Source organism: Cryptomeria japonica, chromosome 3, assembly GCF_030272615.1.
Source record: "Cryptomeria japonica chromosome 3, Sugi_1.0, whole genome shotgun sequence".
Taxonomy (NCBI): domain Eukaryota; kingdom Viridiplantae; phylum Streptophyta; class Pinopsida; order Cupressales; family Cupressaceae; genus Cryptomeria; species Cryptomeria japonica.
This window is the reverse complement of record NC_081407.1, coordinates 97,837,256-97,863,292: the sequence shown is the minus strand read 5'-3', so window position 1 is coordinate 97,863,292 and position 26,037 is coordinate 97,837,256. Positions and strand designations below refer to the sequence as shown.

The 26,037-nt window shown below is 35.4% G+C and overlaps 1 pseudogene; it reads left to right on the top strand.

Annotated features, from left to right (window-relative positions):
- Positions 1-25,501, top strand: part of LOC131045998 (mechanosensitive ion channel protein 6-like) — a 49,919-nt pseudogene extending 24,418 nt beyond the window's left edge.
- The last annotated feature ends 536 nt before the right edge of the window (positions 25,502-26,037 follow it).

Sequence of the window (26,037 nt, the reverse complement as noted above, 5' to 3'; positions counted from 1 at the left end):
ATTCAAATAGTTAGAGTTCAATATTTCTTACATGTACACCCAAATCCTACCACATAGATATTGGGAAGCTAATGCTATAGTCATTATTTGACTCATTATGTCTCCAAAAATATTTAGTTAAATTAGTTAGTTGTTTCTAAGCCCATATTGATGCATGCTTGTTGTAAGAAAATGATAGCTAAATTGTCAAAATAATGGATAGAAATATAAGAGCTAAGGATTAGAAGCATTCAAGAGTATAGTCCCTAGAGTTCATGAAAGTAATTTAGGTTAGAATTTATCTTCATATGCAATATCTATACTTTTATCATTAAAAGATGGTAGGTGAACATTGTGACCTCCTTTTCCATAATATAATTCATTTATATAGCTATAACAAATCCATTGGGCACTGAGTGTGTAACAAACTCAAATGCAAAATGTATAATAGAGTAAGAGCTACAAATATAGTATCCACTTTCTTCTTAAGTTGACCACACTACTTTACTAGTGTATTGAAGGTTTATAAGTGCGGATAGTAGTGGTATGAAAAACATGGATAGAATGGAGGATGGCTAAAGAGAGTGAGAGATAGGAGGCAATAGAATGGTAGTAAAATAAAAAATAACACTATAAATATAGAGTTGTCATACAATGATAATGAGGAATGATACAAGGAATAGTGATAGTTCTTATATGACTATGAATAAACCTTATCTTTGAACTGATAATTCTATTTTAGACATAATTCTATCTTTGAACTTACAATTAATCTATGAAGAGATTACGATAAATAAATATATCATAAAAAAATAGAATCCAATTGTAACACAATTACAATGTGCACAAAATAACATTAAGAAGAAGATAACTAATATAATGTTGTTTATGAAACCAAAATTGTATCAAATGTAGACAAATACAATGTTAAAGGGACAAAGAAAAACAATTATCATTATTAAATATAAAAGAGTTCACACAAGTAACACAAACTTACATGCATATAAATTTGATTCAACCTAATGTACCATTGGCATCCTCTCTCTTCTGCAATGTGTCTATGATTGCCTCATGCTCTTCTACTGAAAGTGTCTACAATACCTTATTAGTAGGTCTACCTTTGTATCTTTCTAATTTGATGTTTGTTGCCACCACCAAATGAGAATAGTGTATAATCTTCTTTTCCGATTGGTCTTCATAAGTTGGTAAGCCATTCCTTCTTGTTAAGTATTTGTGTAGCCATGTGCCAACTACCACAACAGACCCAACTGGATACTAAAAACCATCATCATCTACTTGATCACATATCAACTTTTTCTTAGGTTCTACACATCTAGATAGCCAATACTCAACTTTCTCATCATTATCCTCAGGTGCAACAACAACATGCACATGTCCTAGAAAACAAATTTAAGTGCATGTAGAAATATAACTTATTAGTATTTATAATTCAAATACAATCATAAATTATATGACAATACATACATATATATATATATATATATATAATTTAAAGTTATAAACAAGAAATTGAATTAAATTACCAGGTTGTATGAGGTCTGAAACACGATCATAATCTTCTGATGCAAATGCATGATCTGGGTCTTCATTTCTTCTAACATCTTCATATTGTGTCTCACTAGGTGTTAAGGATTTGTGTTGCCATTCTTCGACCCATTCCGTATTCTTGCATTCTTCCCATTCACATGCAACACAAAATTGACAAAAACATGCAAGCTCTGTAGTCCATATAGTTCAAGTGTTAGAATTAGAACTCTTAAATGAATGCCATCTAGCTGACCCATTGATTGTATCACAATAATATCTTGGAAGGATATTTTCCTCTTTAGCTAGCCATAAGAAACGTCTAATTATAGAGTTCTGACTTGATCCTGTGGATAAATTTACACTACACCAATCCACAATTGCACTTGCATTTTTAAATTTAGCCTTTTCCTCGAATTTGAGTTGCTCTTTGCAAAGGGTTCTCTTAACACATGCACCGGCACCGTCATGTTCTCCTTTCCCATGTCCAGCCTCAAAAAAACTCCACATGTGTTCGATATTAGTTTTCTTATGAATCCTAATCAACCAATAAAATATTCTAGCATTCTTGAATTGCCCTATGCAATTATCAGACCATATTAGATGTTGTGTCATCTGAATTTTTCTCCCTCAAATTCTGAAAAAAAAAAGGTCTTGAAGCAATACTGGACAAACGCAGATGAGTGTAATTTATTATCACTCATATAGAAATGGTACCCTCTCAAAATTTTGCGATCCTTTTCTATACTATCTAGTGCATGCCTATAGACAATATGGACAAAAATTGACACTTGCACTAAATTGTAGTATTGTGATTGGACCTCATCTTGTGGTGCAAGCGTGTAGTTCTCTGCAAAGTCAACAACTGAAAGTACACTACCAACAAGAAATGTATCCTTACATATTCGAAACTGACCATCGAGCCATCTAGCATTTTGAGTGTGTTTAACATATTTAGGTACGATGTTACTCTTAAATTCATTCATAAATGCATGAACACTAACTTTTTCAGTGATTAGATCGCATCGTTTTTCAACCTTTCCATCCTTCAGTGGATACTCAACAGTTTTAAATCTTTTAACATCAACTAATTGTTGTCCAAAATCATTTGAAAGATTTTCATGCAAACATTCATCCAACAATGCAAGATCTCCACATATATCACATACACCGGAAACACATGCATTGAAAAGAAAATTTTGCTCATTTAGTGAGTTGCAAAACAAACTTGATATAAACTCCTTTATAGTTTCAGGTGGTATACTTATACCACATTCTTGGAACATTCTATTACTATGCATGGTAACATGTATATATCGAAATACATCATAATGGTAGCGAAATTGAACATGAGTTTTGCAACAACATGTGACTCTTTCCTTGTTAATTCGAACATACCAAGGTTTACACTTTTCAAAAGACCTTTGACAAATGCTAATAGTCAACACCTTATCATTTAATTTTTTTTTGTACAATTCAGTTTGAGTCATGTCCAATAGGTGTTTTGGATGTGGATCACGAATTTTTGACCCAACTCTTAATTTAAGAACATCTCTAACATTAGGTGATACTCTCGTATTATCGTGCCATAATTTTTTGATCAATTTTTTGACTTCACTAGTAAGTTTCATATCAGATGTTGGTAGTCTACCACTAAAAGTCCACAATTTGTTTGCCGGATCACTTTCAAAATTAACTCTTCTTTTTACAGCTCTTGACAAAGTTTTGCGATGAATATTAAGATATCCACTTATGTTACTCATCATTCTTTTATTAGAAGTTGTTTGGCTTACTAAAGTTGTTGTTATTGCCCGCCATGCTGCATTTTTATCTTTAGGACGACTTTTCTTTCCAATTGTATCAAAGGCGCTAGCAACAGTTGATACAACTTGTTTTAAAGACTCATCCTTCTTCTTGGGTTTGACATAAAAGCCTAACTTCTTCATCACTTTTCGCATTTTAGTCATTTTAATTAGTTGTCCATTAATTGACATTGAAACCCAAATTTCTTATTATAAAAAAAATGTCTAAAAAATCTATTTGCATGTGTCCTAATCTGTCTCCGTGAAACCATTCCAGGAAGGTTGTCTAGTACATCACTTTTAATTTCAAAATTTTCATTTGTTTGATTATCATTCAAACATATTTCATTTTCAATTGGTGTTTCCATGTCTACATACACATTATTGGTTTTAGTTGCGGGTGGATTTTCAATTTCATTTGGAGTTTCAAATTCGGTTTCAATTTCAGTTTCAAGTTGAGATCTAGTTTCAATTTGGATTTCAATTTCAGTTTCAACTTAAGTTCTAATTTCATTTGGGGTTTGATTTTCAATTGGCATTTCATTTAATAAGTAACCTGCTTCTACTAAATCACCAATTTCTTCATGATTTAAAACATAGGGTTGTGAAGACATACATGTATCCAATAATGGATAAGAAGATGTACCTGAATTAAATGGTTCTATTGTGTTTCCTTCTTCAGCATTTATGGTCTCATTGATGTTCTCCTCTTCTAAAATGATTGTGGAACTTGAAGCTCCTTGTCTCATTCTTGACCTTCTCTCTCGTTGACGCATTGCCTCCTTCTCGCTATTTGCTACAATCTCCTTAGTTGTCAGAATCTTCCTTTGCCTCTTCCTGCATTGATTTGATCCCATGGCTACACCAAATTTTGAATTCGAATCGATCTCCTTCCCAAATCGACAATAAGACAAACAAAGAGAATGATTAATCAGAACATTCTCTTTGTAGATCGTACCTGTCAGGCAATGATTGAAAAATCATTCAATCATTGGGATTTGTGCTTGTGGGCCAGATTCTGGCCCAACAGATCTTTTCAAAAACGGGCGCCCATTTTTTGAATTTAAAAAATGAGCGCCCGTTTGTTAAAATTAGGGGTGGAAAACAACCCTTTTTTTGCTTCGGGATAGGCTTGGGATATGCTTGGACCTCCAAAAAAATGACTAAGGTAAAACGACATCATATTTCTACCTTGGCCTAATTTTTTGAGGGCCTTTCTGATTGAATTTTTTGACGAAACGAAAACCCATTAGAGTTTTCAGCGTCCTGATTTCAAAAATGTAAATTTCATAGTGATAAGATTATTTTTACTATTTTTGTATTATTTATTAATCAAAAGTGGAACTTAAACCTAAAATACCAAGGTTCACTAAAACTTTAATAACTTTTTTGTTTTTAGGATTTTAGAAAAATAAATTATATGACATCAATCTACATATAATTCTTTTGAATATTAAAAAAAAATTGCAAAATATGAAATTTTCATCAAATTATGGTGGTCGTACACCCGATGTTTTGTAAATATACTTTATTGTCAGTAAAAAATTAATAAAAAAAAATATATTCAATAAAAAAATAAGCAAAAATATTCTCATCAATATTTGGTGTCTTAGGTATCATTTCCCAGAAGGATTTGCAAAAAATCATTTAGTTGCATAAAAAAAGGGTGGTTGTACACATGTGTGGTATGGTCCTAAAACAGGTATTTTGAAAAATGGGTTTTTAAACATGCCTACTAAAAAGGGATTTCTAGCATGTGGATATTAAAATAAATTACATAATTCAAAATTAGACTCCGAGCACTACATTTTCTATTATTGAAGTTTTTTGAGATTCAATCTCTAAGTGCATCAAATTTTGACATCAATCGACAAAAAATTTAAAAAACAGAGAAAACACTTCCACTTTTTGCCCAAAAGTGGGACTCAACTTCTTGTAGCCACCCTTATGTTAAATCTCTCTTCATAGTCTTTATGTGTATGTTTGACATCCATGATGTGTTCTATGAGTTCATCTTCAAACCAACTTGAATGAGATAGTTGATCATGCCCCCAGTCTCTAAGACAAAGATTTATATCATCATCATACTTTGGTGCCTTTGAAATCATGCAAATTTGGTTATCATCTGTGTCAGTGTCTTGATATTGCTCATCTTGATCAAGTGTTTCTTGTGATTCATTGTTTGCTATATCTCCTGAGCTAATGGCATGAATAGTGTAGTCATATGAGACCTTTGTGTAGTTACTTGTATTGTCTTAGGTACCTGATGTGGTAGCTTTCCCTTTGTCATGTTTAACAAATGGATCTTTAAAAATTGTATGATTTGTGTTTGTTGAGGTTTTATCGGTATCGATTGTGATGTCCCCTTGGTCTATCATATCTTGGACCAAGTTTTTCAATTTGTAGCAACTTGTTGTTTTATGACTTTTAGTTCGATGATAATCAGAGAAATCATTATCATTCCACCATGTGGGTTTGAAAGGACCTGGTTCATGCACTCTGACTTCAGGTAAAGTGATCATGTTTGTCTGTATTAACTTTTTGAGTGCTGACTCAATAGGTTCTCCTAGAGGTGTGTAATTTCTTCTTGGAGTATTTACCCTGGGGTATCTTGTATTCATGTTTTGTGTAGCGTTTACATTTGTGGAGGTCGTGTTATTCCCTATATGTGGATTAGATGACTGATTTGTTCCCAAAGATAAAACGGATTGAGTTATGTTTACTGTTCTGGCATCTACAATACCATCATTGGTCACATTTTTGTTCTTCGACCAAAACTTAGATTTGTCATTGTTGTTGGTGTTGCCATACTTAATAAGACCTTGTTCTACTAGTCCCTTCTCACATTTGAGATCTTTTTCCGTGATTTGTTTGAATGTGGTTAATCATTGCATTTGTATCGAATATTTAATCTTGGGAATCAAGTTTTCTGTGAACATGTCCACTTGCTCTGTTTCTGGGATAATTGTCTTGCACCTCCTATAGAGAGCTCTCCATCGTTGTATGAAGGATGCAAATGTTTCATTCTCATATTGTTTAGCGGCACACAACTCCATCAAAATAACTGAGGTGTCAATGTTATGCGAGAAGTTTTCAATAAATTGTTCAGCTAATTCTCCCCATGATGTGATGGTTGGTGGTAAATGTGAAAACCACTCTAAAGCCGGACCTCCCAGACTTTTAGGAAATAGTCTCATTAAATAAGTATCTTCTGTGGCAACCTCTATACATGCCGTAAAAAACTCTCTGATATGATCTCTAGGATCACCCTTCCCTCGATATCTATCAAATTTAGGTGTTTCAAAATGTTGTGGGAAAGGCAGCATGTATAATGTGTGATCGAATGGATAAGGACATAAGTCCTGCATTGTGTAGCTCTTTTTATCGTTACCGGTTTGCATGGTCGTCATTTGTTGTTGCAAATTCTGTAATTGTTGTGTCTGAATATCTATTTGTGTCAAAGGTACACTTTGTGTTTGTGTATGTCCCACAAAAGGATTTGTGGTTACATAACTAGGAGTTTTTTGGAAGGTACCATGATTATAACTTTATGTGTTGTGCTTTCCACTAGGTACTATGAAGTAAGTGATATGCGAACCCATGTTTGGTTGAGTTGTACTTGTTGGATTGGCAAGACCTAGATTTGCATTTTGATGGCTATATGTTGATCCTATAGAATAGGAAACTGGAGGTTGGGTTGCACTTGTTGTTTGTGTTTGAATAGGTGCTGAGACACTTGATATTATAGGTATGCTTTGTGTTGGTATACTAACATTAATCGCCGAAGATGACACACTTGTTTGAAAGTTTGCATTCATGTTGACATTTGTTTGGATAGGTATGTTTTAAGGAAAACTGGAGGTTGTTGCTTGTATTTGTGTCATGGGTGGTGTTTCACTGTTATCTTGACCTAAAGTTTTTCCCAATGGTAAGATCTTTGTGACATCAAAATCTTGAGGAAGTTTCGCCCCATTTTTTAATAACAACGATAGAAATTTGTCCCTATCAGTATGTATAAGTGCATCTAGGATCATAAGGACATGTGGATCTTGTTGAACTGACTCAATTTCTTCTTTTGTTAAATGTTGTTGTAATTCGTTTAGGGTAGACATTGTCTGAGAACCTGATTGTTGACTAGTTGATATGTCCATATTCCAAGTTGGGTTTACAGACTGGGCATTGTTTGGGTCCATTATACCTTTTGCCTTTTGTGACCTTGTGACGGGCATTTAAGACTACTATATGAGGGTGGTTCTATGCAAGACAGTGACTAATGCTAGAATGTAGATGTAGGTATGAGGTATACAAAACTAGAGTAGACTCTCTATTGAGGATTTTGATGCGAGAGTTGTTTAGTATTTCTGGATTTCTCTAATACAAGTTTTTCCATTTCTTGTCTGATTTTTTCTGTCTCAATCTCTCTATCAATTCTATGGGCAATCCTAGACTCGATATTTATCTTGTACTCGACTCCTATATACTGAGGTTTGTTTCTCCTTGAATCCCAAGCTAAATTAGCTAGACCGTCAATGATTTCTCGTTGACCACCATTTGGTACGAGATAGGTTGTTCGAAGGGGAACAAACCATCACCTGGTAGACCCATTATGACACATGCTATGACTCTGCAACTGGCAATGGACTAAGATAGACACCAATAAAATCTAGATGAAGATGTATATGAGGATGATAATGCGGACTCAAAATTAGGACTATGCAACGACTATGGATGATAATGAAGACGTGAATGAGAACTATGCAAGGACTTTAGGATGATAATGACTTAAGTGAGGACTATGCAAGGACTTAGGACGATAATGAGGATGTAAGTGGGGACTATGCAAGGACTTAGGATGATAATGAGGACATAGGTGGGGACTTATGCAAGGACTTCCTAGGGTCACAAGTATGTAAAACTTTGAGTTTTTGTTTTCAAAATGGACCTTGTTTTCAGTAACTTCATGTGTGGGACAAGTTTTGTAGTTTTCCAAATTTGAGAACAATTGCTTGGAGGTAGGTATAGCTAATTGACTCAATTTTCACACAATCTCAAAAAATTTAGAGATACGTAGGATAGGGCTTGAAATAGACCAAAGGACTGACTCAATACTGGTCCAACACAATGATACATAAAAAAGCACAGAATACAGTCTTAGGCTGGAAAGTGGACACCATTCAATGAGGCCCCTGCAGCAAAATACCAAAACAAGACAGACAGATAGAGAGTTTGGCAGCACTGGCTCCACTCCACGGAACACACTTCTTGAGCATGCTAGTCTCTCTTACCCCAAAGATCCAAAGATCTTATCACCGAGGGATTTTTGTCTCATAATGTAAGGTACATTAGGGGTATCTATGGGGTACGATCCACACTCCCGAAATCACTAAATGTAGGATTTTGGGCAACTAAATTGGTTCGTAGTATAAGGTTTCCAGGAGTCCCGATCCAACGATGGATTCTCAGAGAAAGCCACTTAAGACTTTAGTTGAGCTTATCGGTGCAGGGAAGGGCCCCACATACGTCAAATTCACTCAACACTCTAGCCGCCTGACCAGTATATTTATATAGTGGCTCAAAAAACCCGCTCGAGAGTACGCTAGGAGAGATGATATCCCCAACGCATCCCAATTCAAAGTACCTCTTTGGGGTGATGAAATCCCCAGTCAAAGATACCCCTCACTACGTGGAATAAAATAAAATTGGATGTCGTTGTCACCTCCTTCCTTTCTTCCAAGACCCTGAAGGCGGGTGGAAAGTTAGTTAATGCAACGATAGGTCCACCCCAAACACGATAAAAATTATTTACCTTAAGAAAAAAGAAATATGATTTAATCTAATGCAGCCTGATTCACATTCATTTTATAGCCCAAATTGAGGTGTTGAATACACATGTGCATGTCAATTTTAAACACCAAATTGAAATGTGAAGGCATGCATGTCAATTTTAACCATTTGTTGATTTTAAGCCCCAAAAGACAAAGTGTGAGATACATGCATGTCAATTTTAGCCCATGTTAATTTTAAGTACCAAACAACGAAGTGTGAGATTATGCATGCATGTCCATTTTAATTGTTGTTGATTTTAAGCACCAAAAGATGAAGTGTTAGATGATGCATGCAACTGATCTAATACTAATCCGATCTTTTCTGTAAATTCACCACAGGATGTAAACATGAGATTAGTAGTAAAATCAAATCAACAGAAGACAAAAAATCAAATTTTGACAGAGGCGAATGCGTGACAATACCTATGTGATTGTGTGATACTGACAAATCAAATGTGTGAACCTAACACAGCGTATGTGTAATCCTGACATCCCGAATGTGTGACGGTAATAGATCAATTGCGTAATAGTAACAGGGCGATTGTGTGACAGACAGACAGACAACAAAAAAAAAAAAAAAAAAGCTAAACCCAATCAGAAACCTGCAAAACAAATTGTGAGGCCCTAGCCAAATCTCTCATCATCCATTCAATATTGATTAGATCATATTTAACTTGATAAGAAAGAACTAAGTTGTTATATCTATCAAAGGCTAGTTGATCTTTCGAATCTTGTATCTGTTTTTCTACTTGGAGAACCCTTTGATAGCGTTTGGCCTGTCTTCTTTGTTCCTTTGTCCTTCTTGCACCTGAAATCTTGAATTGTACCTTTCGTGCCATAAACTATTATAATCAAATCATGCAATAGAAGTAATCTGTTTCCAGATTAACCCAATTTTAGACAGAATTAAACAGATCAGAGAACAGAAAGGATATGAAAATACAAACAATTAAACAACAATTTTCTCTGTGAATGTGTGATCTAGAAAGGACGATTGCATGACGAAAAATTTGTTCTTGAAATTCATGCAAAATCTATAAAAAAAAGAAAGATCCGTACGACCTGCAAAAATTATACAAAGAATAGAGAAGGTAAATTAGTTGTTGTTTCACATCGGGTTCACCAAAATGTCTTATGTAAAATTCATCTTAATAAAAATATCAATTAGAATCAAAGGGAAATCATGAATCCTATCTAGTCAAAGAATTCTAACAAACAAACAATGAAATAATGCAATATCAGAGAAATAGGAATTAAAACCATTCAATAAAACTCTCTATTCCAAGATCGCATATAGCTTCCATTTCTCTTCTCCTCTCTGTGGTATGATGGCTCTCAGATATTGCACTAATAACCTGCAAATGACACAAAGATTCAAAGTTCATGATTATTGAAAATGGAGATTGGATGCTCAATTTATAGATTTTTGGAGAAGATTGATTGAAAGGTGGAATAGATTGATCAAGAAGTGGAACTCAGGTGAGTTCAAACAAAAATTGATATTTGAATTGTTGATTGTAGGAGTGAAACTCAATAGATTGAATAGATCAATGAAGTCAACTGATTGAGAAAAAGTCGACTGAAGGAAGAAAAAGAATGATTGGAGGAAATAAAGAAGATGACAAAGAAAGCTTAATTTAGAAAAAGCTAACTGAAAGATAGAAATAGAGATTGGAGAGATAAATGATTTAATTAATTAATTAATTAAGCATGTGCTTGCATTTTAACTTAGATTTTCAATTTAATCTTTGCATGAGATTTAATTCAAATAATTGAATTTATTTTAATTCAATTTAGTATTTGAATATATTTAGAACTTGACTTTGATTTTCAATTTGGTTTTTGAAATCATGCACATGTATTTAGAATTTGGAAGAATTTAGAAGAAATAGAAGAATTAGAAGAATTAATTAGTTAATTAAATAATTTAAAGAAACTATTTAATTATTTAGAAATAGAAGAATTCATGAAATTAAATGAAATTAGAATTTGGGGATTTGGAAATGGAAGAATTAATTAGTTAATTAAATAATTTAAAGAAACTATTTAATTATGTAGAAATGGAATTTAATTAAATAATAAAGATTATTTAAATTAAAGGAATTAAATCATTATTAATTAAATAATAAATATTTAATTAATATTTAGAAAAGGGTTGATGACTAGATGATTAGAGATAGACATTGAGATTTAATTTATTGAAATAATAAAGATTGTTTAAATTGGGGAATTAATCAAAATTAATTAAATAATAAATATTTAATTAACATTAGAAAATGATTAAAATGATTAAATGATGAAAGAATAAGAAATAGAATAATTAGTAAGATGATGAGGAAATATGAAACTAGAAGAATATGATTAATTAAATAATTAAAGAATTATTTAACTAATTAGATGAATAGTTAGTACATGATTAATGAGACATTTTTAGGTGTCTACAAGGAATAGAGAACTGACTCTACATCTTAAGTAGTTGAGATTAATTCCCAACATTTATTAGATGATTCACATCTATTCTATATACTGAATTTTTTAGTAAATAATTTTCTCATCACATTAAATTTATATTTTTATTATAAAATAAAATATAATAAATTTCATTTCAAAATAAAAAATAGATTTAAACAAAATGATTTGATATTTAACAATTGAGAGATTTTAAATAGTAGTTCATTTATCTTTATTATGAATAGCTATTATATGAAGCCATTATCCTATATGATTTAGGATCATCTCCTCTACATGATATACTTAGGCCCATCAGAAAGACATTTTCATAAAATTAATTATGAAGAGATTACGATAACCGTAGTTTATATATATTATTTTCAAGAAAAGTGGATTATTCCACTAAACTTTTTTATTAATATTTTTTATTTTTTACACAAGATTCAAAGAGCATACCAGAGGAAAGAACCCTGGGAAGAAAACCTTCGGTCACAACTCATAAAATAAACCTATGGTATCTAATGGATCAATTTATACACCCCACCCAAAACCACATACAAAATGCGGTCACAACACATATAATATCAATTTTGCATAGAGCCCATATGACAATTTACCAAAAAAAAAAAACCCATCGGATAATTTTCAAATGTAGACTCCATAGCTGCTATCAATGGAAGAAGACAAAATTTGCCAAAGCCCTGTGCCAAATCCCATGAGCCAAAAACCTTCCTGCCAAAAAAGAAAGTATCAAAAAACCTTTGGAAAAACACTATTATATCAAATACCATGACCTCGAACTCTTCTCCAGACAACGAACATGAATACTTGAAATGAAAGGGGAAAGCGTGAATAATTATCATCATAAAATTTTACATCGACGTTACTCAAGAAAATCATATGACTATTGCTGCAAACCTTCCCATACCCTAGAAGGAATTTCCTCAAAAGCCACCTCTCGTTGATTAGCATTGCTATCAATGGCTAAATTTGCCAAATAATCTGTAATCTTATTAACTTCTCTATAACAATGGGAGACCAAGAAAGATTTAAACAATTCTAATTTTTGTAAAATGGATCAACTATATACTGCAAATTCCAACAATTTGATTTCTTTTTCATAACACATTGAATAATCACCATAGAATCACCTTCAATTATTAAGTCCTTAATTCTCAAAGAGATTGCCATATCCAATCCAAAAGACAAAGCATGAAATTCTACATAATTGTTAGTTTTAAAACCAATAGCATGACACTTAACTCGAATAAAATTTGCATTGTGATCATAAATTACCATGCCTACCCCAGCCGGCCCTGGGTTACCACGAGAGGCCCCATCAAAATTCAGTTTAAAGTGCCCCTTGCGGAGGAGGTTTCCATCTAGCAGAGCATCTCTTACCTATTCCATCAATCTTTTTTAAAATTGAACCATGAGAGGGTAAAATTGACAGCAACTTCCAAACTCTAGTAACTCTACTATCCCAGTGCGAAAAAGAAGTAAGATTTTCCAAATTCTTATAAATAAATGACAAAGCAACCTCAGAGATTGAAGACACAATTTTTAATAGAACCTCAGACATAGGAGACCTTGTTTTTTTAAATATCCTATTGTTTCTCTCTAGCCAAACATTCTAAATCACAATAGATGGAGATATGATCCAAAGGCATGCATAAAAAGATGAGGCAAACATAAAGGGCCAAGATCTAAAATGGGAAATGAGATCCTTACCAATAACAAAGGATATATTTAACTTCTCAAACAACCACTGCCAACATTCATAAGCATAATCACAATGTAGGAACAGGTGTGAAGAAGATTCCAAATTTTTGTTACAAAGGACACAAGGGAAAACAATAGTAATACCAAGCCTGTCTAGTCTCATACCTATAAGGACTCTATCCTAAACTGCCAACCAAGCAAAGGCTCCAGCTTTGGGAAGACAAGCCGAATGCCAAAACAACTTATAAGGCCAAGAAGATAAATCTTTAGCAACCATAAGAGAGTTGTAACCATCTTTAACAGCGTACTTACCAGAAATATTCTTTGTCCAAATAAGTTCATCCTCAGAATTAGAAAGAAATACAATTCTATCCCCCAAAATATTTTCAAAATCTAATTTCATGCTTTGATCAACATCTAAGAAATCAATCGACTTCCATCTAGCTAGCTTAAGGGGTCCGCTAGTCACAATTTCAAAATAATCTGCTACAAAAACACCCCAAAGGGAGGAAAGAACAGTGATCAGCGGAGACCAATCCCTAATATTCACCAAAGGTGTGTGTCCATTCCATACTTCATCCCAGAATCTGACCTTTCTACCATTATGAACAATCCATGAGAGATGAGGCAAAATAACTGATCTACATTTACAAAGGAAATTCCAAATAGCAGAACCCGAAGGCAAATTTGAGACTTTAAAAATATACTCTCTCTGTCCATTATTTAAATATTTGGCAAACATAATCTATGCCCATAAGGAGCTAGGCTTGTCATATAATTTCCAAACCAACTTAGCACCTAAGGCTAAATTCTGATTCTCTAGACTCCGAATTCCTATTCCCCCAAGTTCCTTAGGCAAACATACCTTATCCCATGCAACTAAAGGGAGTTTCTTCTTGCCATCTTTATTATTGTTCCAAAGAAAATCTCTAAGAGTATCCTGTAAACTAACAATGGTTGCTTTTGGAGACTTCAAAACAAACATGAGATATATGAGAACAACATTCAAAATAGACTTGATGAGAACAATTTTACCTGCCAAAGTTAACCATCTATGATTCCATGAGAGAATTCTTTTAGAAATGACCGAAATAATCTTATCCCAAAAACCAATCTTATCCTGTTTAACAAAGAAAGGAATCCCAAGGCAAGTACATGGAAGATTTCCAGTCTCAAATCCCCAAAAGGATTGCAACCTATGCTGAACCAGTTGTGATGTATTAAGGAAAAAAATCTTTGATTTATCACCATTCACTTTCTGACCAGAAAAGGATGCATAATTTTGTATTATTCCTTTAATCACTTTTGCCTCAACTAATGAAGCATGTCCAAATAATAGAGTATCATCTGCAAAGAGACAATGAGAAATACTTTGGGGAATATTCTAAATCCTTATACCTTTCCAAAGCCCCCCCACTTTAGCAGCCCTAATAGCCCAACTAAAGGTTTCAGCTAGGAGAATAAACAAAAAGGGAGAAACGGGATCTCCCTGTCTCAAACCCCTAGAGGAAGTGAAAAAACCACAAGGAGAACCATTAATTAAAACCGAGAATCTTGCAGAAGAAATAGATGCATGAATCCATTTGACCCAGGCCTTGGAAAAACCTAACTTCTCAAGAACAACACATAAAGCCCCCCACTCTACTCTATCATAAGCCTTCATCATGTCTAGTTTAAGTATCATGGTCGGGGTTCTTTGGGTGGAAATAGAATGTAGCACCTCATGTGCTACAATTGCACCCTCTGTTGCCTCCCTTCTGGGAACAAAACCACCTTGCTCCAATGAAATGATCCTAGGTAGAATTTTTGCCAACCTAAGGGAAATTGCCTTCGTAAATATCTTATACAAAGTGTTACATAAAGCAATGGGGCGGAAGTCAGCAAAAGTCTTAGTATCCTATTTTTTAGGAATAATTGCAATCATTGTAGTATTAAGTTCTTTTAAAATGGTCCTATTTCTCCTAGATTCCTTGAGAGCCAATAAAACATCATTTCCCACAAAATCCCAACATTTCTGAAAAAATAAAAGAGTAAAACAATCTGGTCCCAGGGCTTTATCCGGATTCATGGCAAAGACAACACTCTTAACTTCTTCTAAGGAAAAGGGAGACATCAACATCTTATTGTCTTCCAAAGATACCAAAGGAGGAATATTAGATATAATATCATTGTTGAGATTTCCATTTTCTGAAGATAATAATGACTTAAAAAACCTAACTGCCTCTGAAGCAATGTCCTCTGTCTCTATCAATAAATTCCCATTCTGACAGTGAATACAAGATATCCTATTCTTACATCTTTTAATCTTAGTTGAAGAATGAAAAAATTTTGTGTTCCTGTCACCATCTGAAAGCCATAACTCTCTAGATTTATGTCTCCAATAGATTTCCTCTCTAGCTAACACCTCCTCAAGCTGTAGTTTTAGTGACTTCAATTCATCAAAAACTTGTGGCACCATACCGTGTTGAAGCACATGAGTATTAAAACACTCAATCGTATCTTGAATCCTTTGTTTCTCCTGAAAAATGTTCTTAAAATGCGAGATATTCCATTCCCTAATATTCAATTTCAAATAACTTAACTTCTTAGCAATCTGAAACATACGGGACCCAGAACAAAAAGGAGCAGAATTCCACCATTTCATAAGCAGAGGCAAAAAGGAAGAATCCCTAAACCACATGGGCTCAAATTTAAATGGAGACTTAAAAGAAGCCCTATCCTCAATAACTGAAAGGGAAATTGGAAAATGATCAGAACCTGACACTGGTAGAATAGAAGAAAAGAATTCAAAATCTGAATCAATCCAATTATCAGATAACAAAAACTGATCTAATCTCTCAACAATCTGAGAAAAATCCCTTCTCATGTTTGTCCATGTGAAAACCCCATTCTGAGACTTACAATCAAAAAGGCTTATATCAGAAATGAAATCCCCAAAGTCATCCATAATCCTTTTATTAGGGAAAACACCTCCTCTTTTCTCATCTAAATCAGTGATAGCATTAAAATCACCCCCGAAGATAATAAAGGAACCATGTTTTAAGGGAGAAGAAATCCTCTTTAATTCACCCCATAACTTACTCTTCCCTTGAATTCTTGACAGAGCATAAATGTTAAAAAGCCAGAATTTAACCTTCAAAATCTTGCTTATAACTAAAGCCAACATCCAATTTGTAGCAGATGCCACTAACTGTACCTCAATATTACAATTATTCCAAAGCAGTGCCAAACCTCCTGAAGCACCACAAGCCGGAGAAGAAAGAAAATTCCACCTTCTCCAAGATGAAAAAACCAAATCAGCAGACTCCTTTGACAACTTTGTTTCTTACAACATAAAAATATCACACTTAATTAAGTCCATTTGGGACTTAATTAAGCATCTCTCGTTAGGGGCATTTAGGCCCCTAACATGCCAAGAAATAATTCTCATTGTCCTCGAGGGGAGGCTGAAGCTCCCCTCTCCCCATTAGTCGGAGAATTTTTTCTTTCACCAAAGCAACCTTGCAAATTATGTTTCACAGCCCCTGATTTTGTCACAGGTGGACTAGTCACGAATCTTTTACTCCTCTTTCTTTTTACACTTACAGGAGTTAGGCATGTTTTCTTAGGCCTACCAAGAGAGACTGAATGCCTCCCTTGCCCACCAGCAGGAGAAAGCGACAAAGTCTTTTGAATTCCAGCATCAATTTCCATTTGAGTCTTAAGATTATTTGGAGGCCTACCTCTCTTAGGAGAAACCACCGATGGTGAAAAAATGAGAGTTCTTTGGATAATTGGTAAACTCTTGCATGACTTTGGAGAAGCCAGGATAAATGGATTAGCTTCAAAACCCAACTCTATTGTAGCCAAAACCGCAAAAGGATTAGCAAATGCAGAAATTGGAAGGGTAGAGTTTATACCCCCCAAATCATTCTCAATTGAACAAACAACTCTATCAGTAATACCCTCATCCATTTGATGTGCATGATTGTTAAAAATATCATGTACTTGCTGAACCAGATTCTCATCTGGCATAATAACAGAGACAACCTTTGGCGAATTACTATTCCCTAAGGAAGATTCATTAGCCATATTAATTTCATCATTTAGAGGGGAATTATTAGACACCAAATTCTTAATTTCCTGAACTAAAGAAGCATCATTAGGAAAACCTATGGCAAGTACCTATTTAATAGTTTCCATATCAAATTGCTTGTATTGATCTTAATGCATTCAAACTTTGATCCTGGAGACTGAAGAGGCAACTATTTTCAGTTTTTCCTGCGATCTGAAACAATCTGTACCTATCCATCTTGTCCAGTTTGGCGCAAATATGGAAATCAAGAGCTTTTGGAAACATTAATCGTGAGAGACTTGGAAGTGGTCCTAATTCTTCTTTTGAGCTTATCCAAAGATCCCAAATCTTGTAAACACTATATATAATGATTATTGGAGCAGTGTATCAGTTCAATAGAATTTGGTAAAATTTATCAGTCCATCTAACTTCTCAAGGTGATGAATACATTTGACGTTATCTATGACAAGATTTATATGGAAGAGTTAACTTTCTTCACAAATTAAAGATTTGTCTAATCCGAATTATGGATTTGGATGAAAACACCTAAGTGAGAACCTGCAGTATTGTGGATGAACAAGATAGCACAGAATTGAAGTAAGCCAAAAAGTGATCGATTCCATTCAAAAATCCAACATATAGTAGTTCATGAGATTCCAAGAGTCACAAAAACCCCTTGAGAATCGAAGCCCAACAGTCACATTTGTTTATTACATAATAAAATCTAAAACTACGAAAATTTCAAAAAACTAAATGAAATTTTGTCCTAACTTTAACTAGGCATAACTTTCTGCTCGGGACTCAAAATTACGAGCCATTTAACTCGTTGGAAAGTTCTCCAAGAGTTAGGAGCGAAGTCCTAAAAGAACTTTCCTAAGACAATGTTCTAATGGATAGGCCAAACTTTCAAGGGCTGAAAATGCCCCGAAGGCCTTCAAAAATGACAATTACTAACACATAGAAAAACTAAAAAGAATCTATAAAAATATTTCAAATTTTCTTTTGATCATTACTCCCCCTTTGAAGAGAAATGGGCTCCATTGCATCAACACTTTGAATGAGATGAGGGAAATGGAGCTGAAGCTGCTCCTTGGTAAACCACTTTCCTCGTTGAGCGATTAGCCTTGCTCGAACCACTTTCTATAGATAGATATTTTGTTTTTTTAGTGTTTTCACCATGGTGTCCACAATCTGATCACATTGGAATGGAGAAGCTATACCTGGATTCAATTCTATAGTGGAAATTGTTTCTGCCACATCTATAACATCTAATAGTGGAGGAAAATATGGCTTCAAGAGTTCCACATTGAAGATTGGATGAAGATCTAGAAATGGGGATAAATTAAGCTCAAAAGAATTATCACCAACTTGCTTGATGATTGTGTATGGCCCATAACACAGAGGGTGAAGCTTCCTATTGGCACCCTGCAATCGTTCCTTCTGAATATGTAGCCACACCTTGTCCCTGACTTAAAAATTATGAGTATGATGCTCATCATGTCTCTCCTTATATTTCTTATTGGTATGCTCCAATATTTCATGGACTTGTTGTTGTAGATGATGAATTCTATCAATGAACTAGGTTGCCTTATCTTCCTCCTAACCAACACGTGGAACGAGATCGGGTTGAATAAGTGGTATGGAAACATCCATGGGTGCAAGTGGTTGATAATCAAGATAAACCTCAAATGGACTGTGACCAGTGGAACTGTGAATTGCCATGTTGTAGCTATGTTGAACGTATGGAAGACTTTCATCCCATGTACGGGGATGTTTTGAGTGATACATGCGTAGGATGTGAATGATCATCCGATTCACTACCTCTATCTAGCCATCTATTTGAGGATGGAAAGCAGTAGACTTTGTTAATTTTGTGTCCATCTTTTCCCATAATGTGGACTAGAACTTACTAAGAAACTTATTGTCCCTATCTAAAATGATGGTATTCGGCAAACCAAAATGAACCCAAATGTGTTCAAAGAAAAGCTTTGCAATGTCATCTGCAGAAATTGTTTTTGTATAAGCCACTATTACTGCCATTTTTAGGAACCTATCTACCACAACATACACACAATCGTGGCCTCTTTTGGTGGTAGGAAGACTAGACATGAAGTTCATAGAAACTGAATGCCAAGGTTTTTCAGGAACAGGAAGTGGTGAATACAATCCAAGTTTACGATTGGCAGGCTTAGCAATAGCACATGTGGTACAAGCTTCAATATATGAAATGACATCATTTCTCAACTTTGGCCAATAAAAATACCTCTAAAGTAAAGCAGTACTCTTACCTATGCCAAAGTGACCAGCAACCTTACTATAGTGAGCTTCCCATATCAGCTTTTTGCGTTTTGCATTGGGCACACAGATTTGGCCAAGGTGACAAAGCATTCCATCTTGCAAATAGAAATAATTCACTTGATGTCCCTTCACCAATTGATTATAAACATCTGCAAATTCAACATCATTCTAATACAAGCAAGCCCAGGCTTCAATTTGATGACCACATGAGTCCAATACCATATTGATAGCTGCAATTGGAGGCCTGCTCAAATAATCTGCTACTTTGTTAGTGCTTCCCTTCTTGTGGAGAATATTGAGATGAAATTGTTGAAGATAGGCTGACCATCATTGATGTCGATCATTCTGCAACTTCCCTTGTGTTTGCAAGAATTGAAAAGGTTTGTGATCTATTTGGATGATAGTTTTCTTACCCAAAATATAATGTTTCCACTACTTACAGGCTTGAACAATAGCATACAGTTCCTTGTCGTAAGTGGCATACCGACACACTGTATCAGAAAAAGTGACTATGATATGCAACTAGGTGACCATGTTGCATAAGGACAACTCCCAAGGCATACTTTGATGCATCAGTTTGTATTTCAAATAACTGTTGCAAGCCAGGAAGAGATAAAACTGTTGCAGGCCAGGAAGAGATAAAACTGGTGCAGAACATATTCTTCATTTTAACTCCTCGAATGCTTCCTATTGAGCACCTGTCCATTTAAAATTTGCTTGTGTTCCTCCCCGCAATGACTGATTTAGAGGCCAAGACAAATGGGAAAATCCCAACACAAATCTGCGATAAAAGTTTGCCAATCCAAGGAAACTTCGTAACTTTGTGAGATTTCTAGGAGATGGCCAGTCCTTAATTACTTGTATCTTCTCCAGGTCAACATGGACACCCTCACTGTCAATAACATATCCCAAGTATCTGATACTCTACATACCAAAGGAGCACTTTTCTTTGTTTGCATAAAGCCCATGATATTATAAAGTTGAGAGAATTTTTTCCACATGTTACAAATATTCATCCCAAGTTTTGCTGAAGATGAGTATGTCATCCAGATATACCACCATGAAAGAATCAGTGAATGGCCTGAGTACATCATTCATCATTCTCATGAATGTCGCTGGGGCATTTGTTAGACCAAAAGGCATCACTAGTCACTCAAACAATCTCGCTTTAGATTTGAAAGTTGTCTTCCACACATCAGCTGAGTCAATTGGTACTTGATGGTATCTCGATTTCAAATCAATTTTTGTGAAGAATTGAGCCCCTCTAAGCTGGTCCAAAAGGTCATCTATCCGGGGAAGTGGATACCTACTTTTGACAGAAATTTTGTTCAAGGCCCTATAGTCAATACAAAGTCTCCAAGTTTCATCCTTTTTCTTTGCCAGAACAATGGGACTACCACAGGGTGATGCACTTGGACGAATATTTCCTTTCTCAATCAATTCTTGTATTTGCCTCTTAATTTCATCATTTTCTTATACTGATCTACGATAGACAGGTTCATTAGGCAATAGAGTTCCTGGTATCAAATCAATAGTGTGTCTTACTTGGCAGTGTGTAGATACCCCAGTTGGCAACTAAAACAAATTCTCAAATTTTATCAAAATTTGGTCTATTGATCTTTTATGTTGTGTTGTGGTGTTTGTGATGGCCTTGGAATTATATACAGACTTCCTTTCTTCTTCAGAATGAATCTTTAATAATATGAATGTTCTTGTTTTGGCAACCAACCTCCTACATTGTTTAGCACTAATCAAAGAGGTAGTGTATGCAGGGCTTACCTCTGATATTCAGTATTTCTGCTCACCTAATCTGATTGTCACGCTGTGAGGTTTGGACTCATAAACACCATGGTGCTGGTACATATATGGTTGTCCCAACAAAACATCACAAACATCTAAAAGAGCCACATCACAAATTACTTCATCTTTGAAAGGCTTTATAGAGTAGGAAATGTGACACTGCTTGTGCACTTGGATATCTCTCCCTTGACTTACCCATCCCATAGAATAGGGTTGCGGATGTGCTGTTATTTTCATATTCAATCTTTTCACGGTCTCTGATGATATTAGGTTCTCTTGACTTCCACTATCAACATCAAAGTGTAGGGCTTTTCCTCTGACCCATATCTGTGAGTGAAATAATCTCTCCTCATCCTCCCGGAGCAATATCTTTGTAGTAGCTACCGTTGCATATGGATCAGCCTCAATGACCTGTTCATGACTTTCTTTTGGGCAAGATTCTGCCACCTGAGTTTCTTCCTTGTCCTCATGCGTTTCCATCATTAAAAATTTTATGGTTCTACAATCTTTTGTGTTGTGAGAGGGACTCTTATGGAATTCACACCACATATTGTTCTCTTGTGTCTTCTTCATACCTCATGCCTTTTTCATTGGTGAATTGGGAGAAGATTCCTTGGAGGTTTGTTTCCACGTAGTTTTTCTACCTTCACTCTTCCATCTGTTATTTGCAAAGTTATCCCTCCTTCCTTTCTATTTGAATTTTTCCTCAATTTTTGTAGCAAATTTATATGCACTAGGTAAAGTCTCTATGTTTAGGAATTCCATTTCGGTTTGAATATACCTATGGAGTCCACTCTGATATTTTAAAACTCGGTGCTTCTCACGATCTTTGATGCCAAGTTTTGTTGTTAAAGCATGAAACAAATTAGTATATTCTTGAACAGTTTGGTCTTTTTTCTGTCGAAGCAATTGCCACTACATATATTTCTGTCCATATGTATCTACAGAAAAAAATTCTTCCTTTATGTGCTCCATTAATTCTCCCCATGTGGGTTTTTGATCAAAGATGAACGCAGTGCCATTTTTTGTTGCCTTGGTTGCTAACTTCACTTCCCAAGAATCTTTCACATGATTTTCAGCTTTGAGAAGAGTGAAAGTTATTTTCTCTTCATCTGAGAAATGGTTGATAGAGAAATACTTTTCCAGTTTTGAAACCCAGTCATCAAGGGCATCTGCATTAGTCTTTCCTTGAAATGTGGGTATATCGAAATTCACTTGCACCTTGAATAGTGTAGACCCTGTGAATGGTGGGTTTGTAGGTGACCCACGACTTTCTAGCATTTGCTTGAGCTGCTCCATCATTTCTTCTCGTTGTTTTGTTAATGCATCTACAACCAATGCTTTAATCTCATCGTCGGTCTGCAACTTAGCCATTTGCGATCTTGTGCATCTCAAAGGAAGGTAGTCTGAAGGATTCCTTGTTTCCAACCCCAATCTTTGATATGTTGATCGCATGTGATATGACATACAGGAGCGAACTTGCTCTGATACCACTGATCCGAATTATGGATTCGGACGACAACACCTAAGTGAGAACCTGCGGTATTGTGGATGAACAAGATAGCACAAAATTGAAGCAAGCCAAAAAGTGATCTATTCCATTCGAAAATCCAACATATAGTAGTTCATGAGATTCCAAGGGTCACAAAAACCCCTTGAGAATCGAAGCCCAACAATCACATTTGTTTATTACATAATAAAATCTAAAACTACGAAAATTTAAAAAAACTATATGAAATTTTGTCCTAACTTTAACTAGGCACAACTTTCTGCTCGGGACTCGAAATTACGAGCCGTTTAACTCGTTGGAAAGGTCTCCAAGAGTTAGGAGCGAAGTCCTAAAAGTACTTGCCTACAACAATGTTTTAAAGAACAGACCAAACTTTCAAGGACTGAAAATGCCCCGAAGGCCTTCAAAAATAACAATTACTAACATATAAAAAAACTAAAAAAATATATATAAAATATTTCAAATTTTCTTCTGATCATTGTCCCATCACTCCGATCACAGCAATCGTTGGGAGGAATATTAGGAGAAAATGGAGGAAGTCCCTGTGCAAAGGAATGGAGGTGCGGATGTGGTATTAAAGATTGATTCGGAGAGTAAGGAGTAGACTTGTTTGTGAATGGGCTATCCGTATTGTTATCTTTTTCGTAGAGAGAAACTTTCTACTTAGAAAGAGGGTCCTTTATTTCGTGTATGGGTTTAGGAGAGCTGTGCAGAACTGACTGTGGTTAGCGCTTGCTATTCTAGCCTGGCATTATCTCTTCGACAAAAAGGCAGAGAGGGAGACCAAGACTAGGTCCCTGCATTATGTTAACAAGATTCTCATCTGTTTGATGGTGGACAACTTTATTTGGCTCGTAAAAACACTGCTAGTGAAGGTTTTGGTGTCTTTGTTTCATGTGAGCACCTTTTTTCGATCGAATACGAGAGTCTTTCTTCAAGCAGCATGTGTTGGAAACTCTATCTGGGCCTCCACTGATTGGGATCCAGCAGTGCAGCGAAGAAGAGGAAAGGAGCGAAATGAAAGAGGCTAAGGCTAAGACTTCCATTGATATTTTAAGCACTTCCGAAAACGGTTTAGCAACTCCCATAAGTGGGGTGATCGGAGGAATCAAACAAGGTGAAGGAATCACCATCGACCATCTGCACAGACTCAACCAAAGAATATCTCGGCATGGAACATGAAAAGGCTGATCAAGATTGTAAGACATGGAGCATTGGCCACTCTCGACTAGTCTGTGACGCAGATAAGAAGCGAGTTGGAGGCCAAAGTTGCTGCTAAAAAGATTTTTCAAAATGTTGCCTAGATGCGTCCCAGTGCCAAGTGATGTCTCTCTTCTACGGCGAGAGGAAGCAGTCAAAGCAATGTCCCTCTTTGAAGAGGCCCAAGACGCTAATCGAGTGAATAAAGCGGCTCTTAATAACTGAGTGGTAATTCATTATAATGGACTGTGAAAATCTCAGATCTACATTAATTTTATGGTGACAGACTCATCAAATTTGCAAATATTTATTTTCAGGTGAATGCTTTCAGAGAGAGAAAGGCTCTAGCCCTTACACTGAACGATTCAAAGACTGCAGTAAACAAATTACATCGCATGGTGAGCGTGGGGATTGCTTTCGCCATCGGAGTAATTTGGCTTCTCATACTTGATATTGCTACAACTCACATCCTTGCGCAATTGCTATTGGTGGTTTTCGTGTTCGGAAACACATGTAAGACAATATTCGAGTCCATCGCTGTCTTCCTCTTCGTAGTCCATCCCTTTGATGTTGGGGACCGATGTTCAGTGGAAGGAATCGAGGTAAATAGTTTCTTTCCTCCTTGTGCTAACTTTTTCTTAATTACATTCTCTTCCTCTTCCACTAACAATAACAATAATATGATTTCCCTCAGATTGTTGTGGAGGAGATGAACATCCTAACGACAGTGTTTTTGAGATATGATCACAACGAGAAGATTTGGTATCCTTATAATTCGGTTCTCGCCACAAAACCCATTACCAACTTCTACAGAAGCCCTGACATGGGAGATGCTGTGGAATTCGCCATTCACATTGGAACACCCAAGGAAAAGGTCGACATAATGAAAGAGAGGATCAAAAGGTAATTAAATTAGGTTTATATGTTGTTCTTAGCACTGTACCAATCCCAAGGCTGCAAAGGGGAATTTGAAAACATTTTTAGTACGGCAGAGCTAGACGATTCCTAATGTTATGAAATGTTGTTAGTGGTACGATTTACTATTGTATTTGCAGGTACGTAGATGATAAAGTAGAGCATTGGTACCCAGACCCGATGATAGTTGTGAAGGACATCGATCGAGGACATGAACAAGATGAATCACCAAGACATGGGAAAGAAATGGTTGCGAAGATCTCACTTGATAGAAGAAATGATTACCATTTTCAGAGATTTGGATATCGAATATCGCTTCATGCCCTTGGACGTTAATCTTCGAATGACACCCAAGCCCTCCCTCATTTCGAATCAACTTCCTTCCATGTCCATGACGTGATGCCTACTTGTATTTAGGCAGGAGTAAAGGAATCAAATTGTATTTGTATTTGTATTTATGTATGGATAACGGAACCAAATTCCACAAACAGAAATATGTCCTCCTGTGCACGTTTGCAACTTATAGAAATGAGTGGCGGCACATGCATTTTTATCTAAATTTGCCTATTTTTCATTTGATATACCGTCTAGTTTCTTCTCCTTTGCACAACAATCTGTTCATCCCTTACTTTCAAGAGATCCTTCATATTTACCTTCCAAATCTCCGACCTAGTACCATTGAACTAGCTGTGATTATCACCTCATACTTGAAACTCCTAGAAAGCACCCAAAAAAATCCCAAAAACTCATTAAAGCATTCAAATAAATTCATCCATGTCTGTAATTAACACAACTATTTGTCGCATGCCAAATGTGGAAATAATATATAGTTAACAAGTGAAATTATGTTACAAAATCAAAGCATCTAAATACCTGAATAATGAGCCATAAAAAGATACAAACCAAGATACAAGATATATATGTATATAGAAACTC